The 11,177-nt window shown below is 44.3% G+C and overlaps 1 long non-coding RNA gene across 3 annotated transcripts in view; it reads right to left on the bottom strand.

The window, feature by feature from the left end:
* Positions 1 to 1,274: 1,274 nt before the first annotated feature.
* Positions 1,275 to 11,177, bottom strand: part of LOC134165353 (uncharacterized) — a 58,666-nt gene continuing 48,763 nt past the window's right edge. For all 3 annotated transcript variants that reach the window (XR_009965491.1, XR_009965492.1, XR_009965493.1), the window contains 2 exons: positions 3,619 to 3,754; positions 1,275 to 1,315 (listed from right to left, as the gene is read on the bottom strand). This is a non-coding gene — a long non-coding RNA (uncharacterized LOC134165353). The remainder of the gene's footprint in view (positions 1,316 to 3,618; positions 3,755 to 11,177) is intronic.

The following is an 11,177-nucleotide window of genomic DNA, read 5'->3' as shown; positions in this document are numbered from 1 at the left end:
AAAAAAAATGACTATTCATTTGCTGAGAGAAATGAAAAATATAATTCATACCCTTTCCATCAGATTTCCTTCCTACCAGCCTTCACAATGAGGATTTCTCCCTCTTCAGTACCTGAGAGAGGGAAAACCTGACGTTTGTAAAATGGCTCAGGAGCTTGGATTTTTTTTGTGGGTAAATATGTATTCTAAAGGCTAAGCTTCACTATAAAGGCAATTCTGCCTTAAGGCCATAAAAATCCTTGACAGCCAGTATCTAGCCCTTGAGCTGTGCTCTTGCCGGCATCTGCTCCGTCCACACTAGAGGGCTCTGCCTACCCGGCTATTGTGGGGAACTAGGCCCGAGACCTTGAGCAGCATGGCTATGCTCTGGATACTATGCTCTCGATATTTTGGAAATGGCAGAACTTCACAACAATAAAATGTTTTATGGGAAAGAAAACAACGCTTCTCTCCCAAATTACTGCAGCTTTGAAGTAACAACTTTCACTTTGTGATTGTTGGAACACTCCTGCTTCTTGCAGTAAAGGGGTCTTTAATGCGCCAACTGCTAAGGCCAAGGATCTTGGCCCTTTCCAAAGGGAACATGCTTGTGATGAGGCTGGCAGATAAACCCCACCCTATGGTGAGCCCAGCAGTGCTGCTACCATTGTTTCTCTTGTCTGAGTTGCCTTACTTGTCCTTTTCGCAAATGCATGGTACTGAGACCAGAAAAGATCATTTAATATCACCTCATCCCTTAAAAGAACAAGGTCCAAGGAATTTTATTCAGGCCCTTTCTGCCTTTGCTTCCTTCGCCTTCATCTCCACGTCCTTTATCTTTCCTTTGTAATGACTGCTTCTGTTTCCTGCTGGTTCTTTCTGCTGCATAGTTTTGTGTGGCTTCCCAGTTCTCCAGTCAGCAGACAGCTCCACTGGTGGTTATACTGGTTGGGTCATGTAGGTACAGGAATATTCCCCAACTGCCTCAGGAATGGAAGGGAGTCCTTTGGGCCATTTCATTGCTTGCCTGAACTTCTGGCAAGTTGTTACTAGAACAGCAGCAAGAGCAGGAACGGATGAAAAGTGGCCTTCAAGGAACCACTCATGCAATTGAAATGCTGCAGACTGCTTTACATTTACTGGTCTATTTGGTACAACTTCTTCCTGATACCCTGTGAATGACTTGGTCCATCTTACCTGGTGTTAGCTGTTCAATAGAGGTCTAGGCCTACCTGAAAAAAAGTCTCCCAGGAAGATTTTAGAACATCCTGTTGCTGAGGAACTATGTGACAAAGAGATCTGTTCCAACAGGCATCCATGTTGTGTTGTTCCCTGGCTAGGCCTGAAACATGGAATATTACAGATAATCAGTCAGGAGAAAGAAGAGACATGGGCTTTAATGTCACAAATTTTCTTCTTCTTCACATGGAACATAAAGTTTGACAAATGCAATTAGCTCTAAGGGGAGGGATTTTTCAGTACAGATTCATGTCCTGGCACCAGGCAGTTTCTTTCTCCTGCAATGCTTTTAGGAGATGCAAGGACAGCAATGGAGTTCTTTTAGCTAAGTACAGCTGGGAACCAGTAGACTGGATGATCATGTGGCTGTGACTAAGTCCGCTCAAGCTGAACTGCATGAGAAAGAACTTCTGCCAATTTCAGTTTGGGCTGTAGCAAGCACTTCTCAAAAGCTGCTTCTCTACCAGTGGGTGTTACAGAAGACAAAGCCAGATGGATCTCATGGGCCTGTGCCCTGCAGCTTGTGGAGGAACACAACGTACATGCACAAATGCTTGTTGGTGTGGCTTTTGACACATGAGGATCTTTCACATAGTGGCTCAAGGGCTGGTTGTTTGTAGCAGATGTTGTGCAGCAGCAGGAAGTTGGACTGGTGCCCACTTTCAATGCAACCAAACGCATTTTTAGGTATGCATTTTCGAATTTCTAACAAACCAATGCCCTTATTTTGAAATGCATATAGTTTGATATTTTGTACTACTACTATTAATACACAACCATCTTTTCATGGGAAGCACATCAAACAAACCATCATCCTAGATCAGTTCTGTACAAACCCAAACAAATTATTGCCCAGCTTAGTTCATGTTGGTTTTGAGAGTAACCAAAGCCTGGGTGTGTTTGTCACATCCAATCTATAGTCCAAGGACTTCAGTTGTAAAGTTTAGGGATGTGCGTTTGGCACCAGAGAAGCACCAGAGATTGGTTTCTTACAGAGGGATGCTTCCTGCAATGTTATTACCCATTCAGCTCTCAACATAAAAGAGAAAATACTCATGGCAATTTAATCAGGTTTCAACTATGGCTGAAAATGGGATGCCTGGGTATGACTCGAGCATTTGCTCTCTTTGGCTTTAACTGCTACGATGTAAAGAAATGGTAGAGACTGATCCATGTGAGCAAGGATAGGGTCAGAGCCATTTTCAGGTGAAGCAAGCATACATTTGGGCTGTTAATCATTTATGAGAGAAACAGAGTCCATGAAATTCATCCTGTTCATAACACCACTGAGGCACAAGCATTTTATTTTCTTTTATTCAATTGTAAATCCTTCTGAACCATTTACTGTGTGCTGTAGAAACACACACTAGAAGATGCATCTAGCGTCAAATGTCTCTTTTGAGAGGGGTAAGGTTAAAATTCAACCTGTCTGCCACTGACAATCACAAGCTGCTACAAGAACTAAATGACCTTCATGGAGCAGCCTTCCTCAGAACCTCTCAAATCTGTTGTATTCAGGAGGAATAATAAAGTTTGCATATGGCTGGGAAAGGAGTTCTGCCAGTTCCAGTTCACTGCTCATGAAGTGCTGGGGTAGAAGATGGCTCACGCTTCACATGCAGGAACTGATTCTGCTTTGTGGATTTCCTGGTGTTCAACACACCATGCCAGGATTTGAGATATTACAGTTCCTGCAAGTTGCAGCTCTTGTTTCAAAGAAGCTTAATAGTTATTTATTTTAATCCAATATTTATTTCTTTTTATCCACCTGCAGGCATGTTTCATCATAATAATTTGATTTTTAAGAATACAGGGACCAGACCACCACCCCCGGGATGTGTGGCCATCAGTTTAGCAATTCTTCCTTTTAGCTAGAGGCGCATGTGTCATCCTCTGAGTAAAACACAGTGTCTTTCCAAACTGGATGTACTTCTCCCATGCTTCACTCATCACATCTTGAAGTAAGTCCTGCTTTCCCACTCAGCCCATTTCCTCTCCCAAGCTTCCCTTTCCTCAGCACTTCTCAGCAAACCAATTAATAGGACAGAGCTTCAGCCTGCAGCCTATCCTGGCAGCAACAGCACCAGTTTGAATGAAGAAAGGCAGGGAAAGGGTTAGGGTTAGATGTGAAACCCTGATTTGGAAATCTTTCAGGTTCATCAGTCAGTTCAGCTTCTGAATTTTCTCATCACAAGGGAAAGGCCTTGACACACTCAGTCATAAACAAAGGTAGGCTAAGTTTATCCTGACAGCTGTGTGAACAAGGGGAATAGCACATCTGAGTAAGCCTGAAATGTCAGGTGTGTACTGGTAAAGACAATGTTTACAATTGGACTCAACAGTTTAGCACTCAAGCTCCGTTGCATAAAGGCAATTCAGAATATTGAAAAAAACCTCCACATTTAGCTTGGAATCCACATTTACTATTTTCCTATGACTTTCGCTCTTGAAGAGTAGTCCACAGGCATTTTCTGCAATCACTTGGCAATTTGGGCTGGAATTTGAGGTGCTGACGTTTCTGTTCCAGTTGTAAAAGCTGTGAAAACGTGAAACAAAAAGGCTTACTTTTAATAGATGTCATTCTTTCAGCTTAGAGGGCAGATTCTGACTTCCTGATTAATGCTGAGTAGCTCCCAATTCCTCAACAGTCCCTCTGAAAGCCATACAGATTCACTGAGGTGCAGAAGTCTACTAAACATTAGAAAATCTGGCTAAATGTGGTCCTACATAGCTCATGTCTGTCAAACCAAAACCAAGGCCCCAAGCCATCTCCCCATCCATTCAGTACTTAACACAGAGCCCGGGTTATAACTAGGGGTAAATGGTAGTGCTCGAGAACTACTTACCCCTGTGATGGAAACAGCTCTGAAGACCACTCTGAAGTGCTTCCTGGACCACCACAGATCTGCAAACCAGATGTGGGAATAAACAGTTTTCCCCTAGGATCTCACTAGAACTCTCTTACTGCCTTACTGTTTTCCTTTCTCTTGTTTTTAATACAATACTGGTAGTAAGGAGTTTGTAGATATCTCCCCATGGGCGAGATACATCAGGAGGGGCTGAACTCCCTGAAGGAAAATCCCAGCTCTCTGGGGAGCTGTAAGCATCAGCCTGGGATTCAGCCTGAAGCAAACCGTTGGATTGGGCTAAATGTATTTGCTAGTTTCCAGAGTGTCCAGTGCTAAACAAATGTCAGAAAGAATCAGCCAGCTAGCTGAAATACAGAATGGCCACAGAAGTGTTTCAGTAGTTGATCATCCTAACTCATAGGATAGTTAGGGCTGAAAAGGACTTTAAGATCATCTCAGTCTTTCTCCCACATTAGAGGTGCTGGAACTCCCTGAGCCTTCTCACACTTCTGGTTTTTGACTTCCCAAACCTTTTATCACCTGACCTCATCCCTTTTGGGCTTTCTACTTGCCACACAGCCAACTAAACAGGCTGTCATTTGAATGCTCATTGCTAGTATTTGTTTAGAAACCTTTTCAGCTCAGATGTAACTATAAATTGCACAATGCCATTTCAAGACAGGCTGAGAAAACTGTGGCTCTTCAGCCTTGAGAAGAGAAGCTGCATGGAGACGTCAGAGCAGCCTTCCAGTATCTGAAGAGCCCTACAAGGTTGTCAGAGGGACTATTCATCAGGGACTGTAGCAAGAGGACAAGGGGTGATGGCTTCAAACTTAGACAGGGGAAGTTCAGGTTAGATATAAGGATGAAGTTCTTTACTGTGAGGGTGGTGAGGCACTGGCACAGGTTTTCCAGAGAAGTGGTAAATGCACCATCCCTGGCAGTGTTAAAGGCCAGGTTGGGCAGAGCCTTGGGCTTTTTCCTTAAGGTCCTTTCCAACCCAAACCATTCTGTGATTCTATGATTCTCTGTGTTTTAAAGTGCCTTGACTTCTTTCTCACTTTGAAAAAGTGAAAAAAAAAATACAGGCCTCACTGTTATGTACTCTAAACTCCTGAATCGTTCTGGTAGGAATGGAGCAACGTGTAATGACTTGGAGACCAATTTACAACGTGCTTACACAATTCATCTCGGCATCCCTGAAGTCAGTGGATGATTTGCCACTGAAGCCTACAGCCTTCTATTACAGCCACCTACTGTGCAATGCTGTATTCATCACAAAGTGACATCTTCAAGCAAGTTGGCACAAGTTAACAGCTGCCCTCTTCCTAGTACTTACATGCCTGCGGGCAATGAATGAAAGGTGGGTGGACACCATGCATTTGGCCTAGTAGTAATAACTGCTTTGCTTTGATATACTTATTGGGCACATTGATTTGTTGTCTACAGAATTATTTAATGCTTCTGAGTACCCACCTTAAGTGGTAACCAGAACATTTTTTCATTCACTGTTTAAGAAGATGTGAAAACTTATATGCAAATTAAATACACAGATTCTTTTAGTTCTCTACTTGTTTCATCCATACAGCTTTTCCCTGGCCCCCAGGACACAACTCGGTTAATGAGTCCAACTGCACAGAGATGGTTTCTCCTGGAAAACCACTAATGGTTTAGGAAGAAATTACTCAACTTTATCTTGGGAGGGGGAGCAAGTCTCTTTGCAAAGACTTCCCCACACTCATTAAAGAGAAATTAAACATCTAAAGGTAGAAATAGCCAATTAACTGTCAGATAATAACTTTCTGCATTTTGCCAAGTTTCCAAACCCACTTCTACCATATGGCCCCATTTAAGCCAACAAAGATGAATGCCAGAGTCCAGCCAGCCTTTCTTCTGGGAAATCAATGTCTAGAGCAAACGGCTTTGCTATGGACTCTTTCACTCCATGACAGACTAGATTCCATCATGTGCGAGATACAATCTCCAAGTCCACCAGCAAAACAAAGTGAGTCTCTTTGAACCCTGTACTGAGGGGTAAGAGACCTCCCCCCCAGCACTCTCCAGCTGCCTTTCCCATATATAAGCTCCGAGCTTCTTGGTATTCCCATGTTGTGTAGAACAAAGACCAGCAGACAGTGGACACTTTGAAGAAGCCTAGATGCCTGGCCATGGAAGGAATTTCCCCCTGAATACCTTTATTCACGTTCATCACTGAAAACTGATGATCTAAGGAGATTTAAGTAAGCCTCATGCTCACCTTCAGCGGGTAGGTTGAGAAGGGCTGCTGCAGCTAGACTCCAGTGTTACTGGAAAGACAAAGTAATATATGCTGGCAGGAAATAATTTTAGTATTGCCTAAACAGGCAAGAGGTCAGAAGAGATTCAGGGCAGCCCTGTGGAGAAGGACTTCGGAATGTTTGTCGATGAGAAAATGAACATGAGCCAGCAGTGTACACTTGCAGCCCAGAAAGCCAGCTGTATCCTGGGCTGCATCAAAAACAGCATGACCAGCAGGTCGAAGGAGGTGATCCTGCCCCTCCGCTCTGCTCTTGTGAGACCTCACTTGGAGTACTGTGTGCAGTTCTGGTGTCCTCAGCATAAAAAGGACATGGAACTGTTGGAACAAGTCCAGAGGAGGGCCACGAGGATGATCAGGGGACTGGAGCACCTCCCGTATGAAGATAGGCTGGGAAAGTTGGGGCTGTTCATCCTGGAGAAGAGAAGGCTGTGTGGAGACCTCATAGTATCTGAAGGGGGCCTATAGCGATGACGGGGAGGGACTCTTCATTAGGGAATGTAGTGATAGGACAAGGAATAATGGGTTCAAACTTAGAGGAAATTTAGATTAGACATAAGGAAGAAGTTCTTTACTATCAGGGTGGTGAGGCACTGGAATGGGTTGCCCAAGGAAGTGATGAATGCTCCATCCCTGGCGATGTTCAAGGCTGGGCTGGACAGAGCCTTGGGTAACATGGTTTAGTGCGAGGTTTCCCTGCCCATGGGGGAGCTGGATGATCATAAGATCCTTTCCAACCCTAACTATTCTATCATTCTATGATCCTAAGAACATTTCAGCATTGCAGAAGAAAACTGAATTGGAGCAACAGGCTGGAGCCGGCTTCTCTGGAGTAGCATCTCCCCTGCCTTTTAATGTCAAGGTGAAACTTGCTTGCTGTCATCAAGGCATTTTACCACAAGGCTGCTGCAAGAAAAGGGGGCTGGAAATCAGGAGCTAGGGAATCCCATCAAATCTGTCTTTATTTCTCTACAAGAAATACTAAACTACACTTCAGCAGTAAATGTTATTCAGGATTTACTATAATCCCAATCTAATCTAATACATTTTTGTCAGCAGAATTCTGTGTGGCTTTAAATATTTAAATTATCCTGAGAGTGTTCAAGGCCAGGCCGAACCGAGCCTCAGGCGACATGGTCTAGTGTGAGGTGTCCCTGCCCATGGCAGGGGGTTGGAACTGGATGATCTTAAAGTCCTTTCCAACCCTAACTATTCTATATTTCTATATATATCTATTGCTTAATATCTATTGCTTACAGAATGTCTTTCATTCCAGAATCTCTGGATCCTTTTGTAAACATGCATTAAACCACTTGACATTCTTGTGAGATGTAAGGCAGATGTTGTTCCAGCCCATCAGTGGCTGGGGAAGCCAGGGCACAAAAAATGTTGGAGATTTTTCCCTAGGATACGTGGGCTGGTGACAGAGCAGCAAAGAGTCCCAACGGCTGGCCCCAGCCCTTGGTTGGAGTCCTGTGGCCACTCACATCTCAAATTCAGGGAGTTGGATAACCATTTTCCTAGAGTGAAATTCCATGGCTAGGTTACACACTGGATTTTGATGCCTCAGTGTGTGATTATCCCCATTTCTCCCGTAATCTGCTGTGAAACAAGCTGTGATGAAGAACTTCTGACATAGCTTGTTGCAGCTGTTGAAATGCCACAGTGCATCAGGTCCAGGACAGCGCTTCAGACACTGAACAACCTGAGGGTTGCCAATCACCATCTGACCAAAAGAAAAGAAGGTGTGTATCTGCAGGCTAAAAGCTTTGTTGTCCCAGCTTACTATTTACTATTTAAATAAGCAAAATCAGGGAGACAGAACATTGTGTAAAGGTGTTTATGTCTGTGTTGGCCCCACCTTTGATCCCATGGGGTTAGAGTATACTACCCTCTTCTTTCTTCCCCTCAGGATAAGGATTGGTTCCCTGATGCAGTTCTCTACTTTTCCCACCCACACATACACAGAGATAAAACCATTCCCTATAGCAGACTGGGACTTCAGTCAAAAACTAATTATAAACACCGATGGCTCAACAGCTTTTTTCAGTTTGTGGTTCTATGGATTTGCTATGCAAACTATCTGGCTTCAGACACCCCAACCCCCACCCCCCGCCCCCCCCAGGAATTTACACACCAGCTTGCCTCAGTTGGGAAGCAGCAGAAGGTAGCAGACAAGAGATACAGGGGCATGCAGTACAACAAAGGGGAATAGAACCAGGAAATAAAAAGCAGCCCCAGCTCCTTTATGCTGGTGTTCTCCTTCTTTCTGCCCTCTGGCAGGCGTGTGCTGGCAATCGTTCTAATGGAGAGAGAAAACTGGCATTCTGCATGTGCTTGCCAAATATGATGAAGGAGCGACATACTTGGATGGGATTTGGCCTGTCAGTCCCTCCACAGCCTTCTGGTGTAAACCTCGGTGGGACAGGACACAGGGTAACACAGCACATGTCTCTGACTCCACACCAGCCACTGCTTCACAAGGAGGTGCATGTCAGACATCTCTGGTTAAACAAGAACAGGCTACTTTTTCCATATAAGAAACTTCAAGATGCTGAGTTTTGCTGTTTGTTTTAATTTTAACTGGAATAATTATATCAAATGATTTCTAGGGTAGGGCAAGATATATTACAGTATTTCAGAAAACAAGGCGATTTGATTTGTCCACAGCTACTGTGCACAGTAGCTGTTTTGGTGATATTTTCCTCTTTACCTGTGCTACATTGTCACTGCTGAATTAAACCCTTACAGCATTTAGTTAAACTCACTGATTATCTTGCAAAGCAGCTGTAAATCAGGAGTAACTCCAATAAAATTTTGTATAAAGGTGGTAGAAATGAGCTTCTGGCTAATATGATCAGTTCCTGACTTGGTTTCCTAGCAGTGGTGGAAGACCTCAGCCCTGCCTGCTGCACATGCAGTTACAAAGCAGGAGTCACCACAGCAGACAGCAAGTGTCTGACACATCCTCTTTATATTACTTTACTGGCACTTTGAGCAATGGGGATCTCTGCCTCTGATCTGTGGCCATGCTGCTGTCCTCAGAACTAGCATGGATGGGAAAATTCAGCACTACAAGCAAAGATAATCTTTAAGACTGTTTTGGCAGTGCTTTTGCCATTCAGCTCACGTGTGCTTTACTGCCTCTCATTACTGACCGTGGGAAGCAGTCCCACCAGCACTGGGTGCAGCGGTGCCATTTCATCCTATTTCAAGCCACTTTGAGGGATGACCCTGCAGTCAGAATCCTGCACTGATGCAGCTTCTCCCTCATTCTCACATCTGGACAGCTCCTGCAGCAGCACCAGCACCTTCACTGTGCAGCTCCTGAACATAGCCTTTCCTTTGCATGTCTCCCAGGCAACAGCAGAATCCCTGAAATTTGGCTCTAAACTGAACAGTGACAAAGCTGCCACTACAAGAAAGACGATGAGGTGCTGGAGCAGGTCCAGAGAAGGGCAGCGGAGCTGGTGAAGGGTCTGGAGCACAAGTCTGATGGGGAACGGCTGAGGGACCCGGGGGGGGGGGGGGTAGTCTGGAGAAGTCTGGGGGGACCTTATCTCTCTCTCCAACTACCTGAAAGGAGGTTGTAGTGAGATGGGGTCGGTCTCTTCTGCCAAGTAACAAACCATAGGACAAGAGGTAATGACCTCAAGCTTCACCAGTGGAGGTTTAGACTGGAGATTAGAAACCATTTCTTCCCTGAGGGGATGATCACGCATTGATTGGAACAGGCTGCCCAGGGAAGGGTGGAATCATCATCCTTGGAAGTGTTCACAAAGATGATGTAGATGAGGCCCTTATGACATAGTTTAATGGTCTTGGCAATGCTGGGGGAATGGTTGGAATTGATGATTTTAAAGGTGTTTTCCAACCCAGCAGAGTGTACAATTCTATGGTTGCAGGAGGGCTAATACTCACACAGTATATTCAACAAGCACAGGACAAGAACTAACACATCACTGCTAGGCATTGGGACTACAGCTACTCCATGACAATGAAGCTTATGAATAGCAAGAGTCTGAAATACCTCCCTGAGCTGTTGCCTCCCCCTCTTTTTGCATGGCTTTAAAAACAAATAATACTTTTTTTCTTTCCCCTTCCTTTATCTTTTTCTTTTAAAAACCCACAGGCCTCTAAGTCAGGTCTTGTGATTTTCTGATCACTGTGAGGGTGGTGAGGCAATGGAACAGGCTGCCCAGAGAAGTGGTGAATGCTCCATCCCTGGCAGTGTTCAAGGCCAGGTTGAACAGAGCCTTGGGTGACATGGTCTAGTGTGAGGCATGCCTGCCCATGGCAGGGGGGTTGAAACTGGATGACCTTAAGGTCCTTTCCAACCCCAACCATTCTATGATTTTACGATTCTACAGCATGAAGGGCAACAAACTGAAAGGAGGTGAAGATAAATGCAAGGTGGTATGCTAGCAATGAGCTTCACTGAACTGTAAACCCACAGTGCCTGGGAAATATACATCTAGACTGGACAAGAGCATGACCCAAACCTCAGTCCTATGATGTAGGCTGGAAGTGCTTCAAGATGCTGGATGTCTAAAGCTTTTCTATGATACACAGCTCTTAGCAGAGCATGAACTAAATGGTGCATTTGAAGTTTCTCATGGCTTGGCATACTTCTCAATCAGAACAGCAGCAACACAAAAAGGACTTGGAAAACAATTCTGTTACACAAGAGAGCTCTGGAATTCATGCAGCCAAAAGATGCTTATCATCTTGTGATTCTCTTTTTCAGCCTTTTTCTTGGCAGAAAAATAAGAATCTCTAATCTTCATATAAAATAGTCATTTTTATACTGGAAA

Source organism: Pezoporus occidentalis, unplaced genomic scaffold (assembly GCF_034315485.1).
Source record: "Pezoporus occidentalis ecotype Australia unplaced genomic scaffold, CSIRO_AGI_Poc_V1 ctg238, whole genome shotgun sequence".
Taxonomy (NCBI): Eukaryota; Metazoa; Chordata; class Aves; order Psittaciformes; family Psittacidae; genus Pezoporus; species Pezoporus occidentalis.
This window is presented reverse-complemented; position numbering and strand designations above follow the sequence as displayed.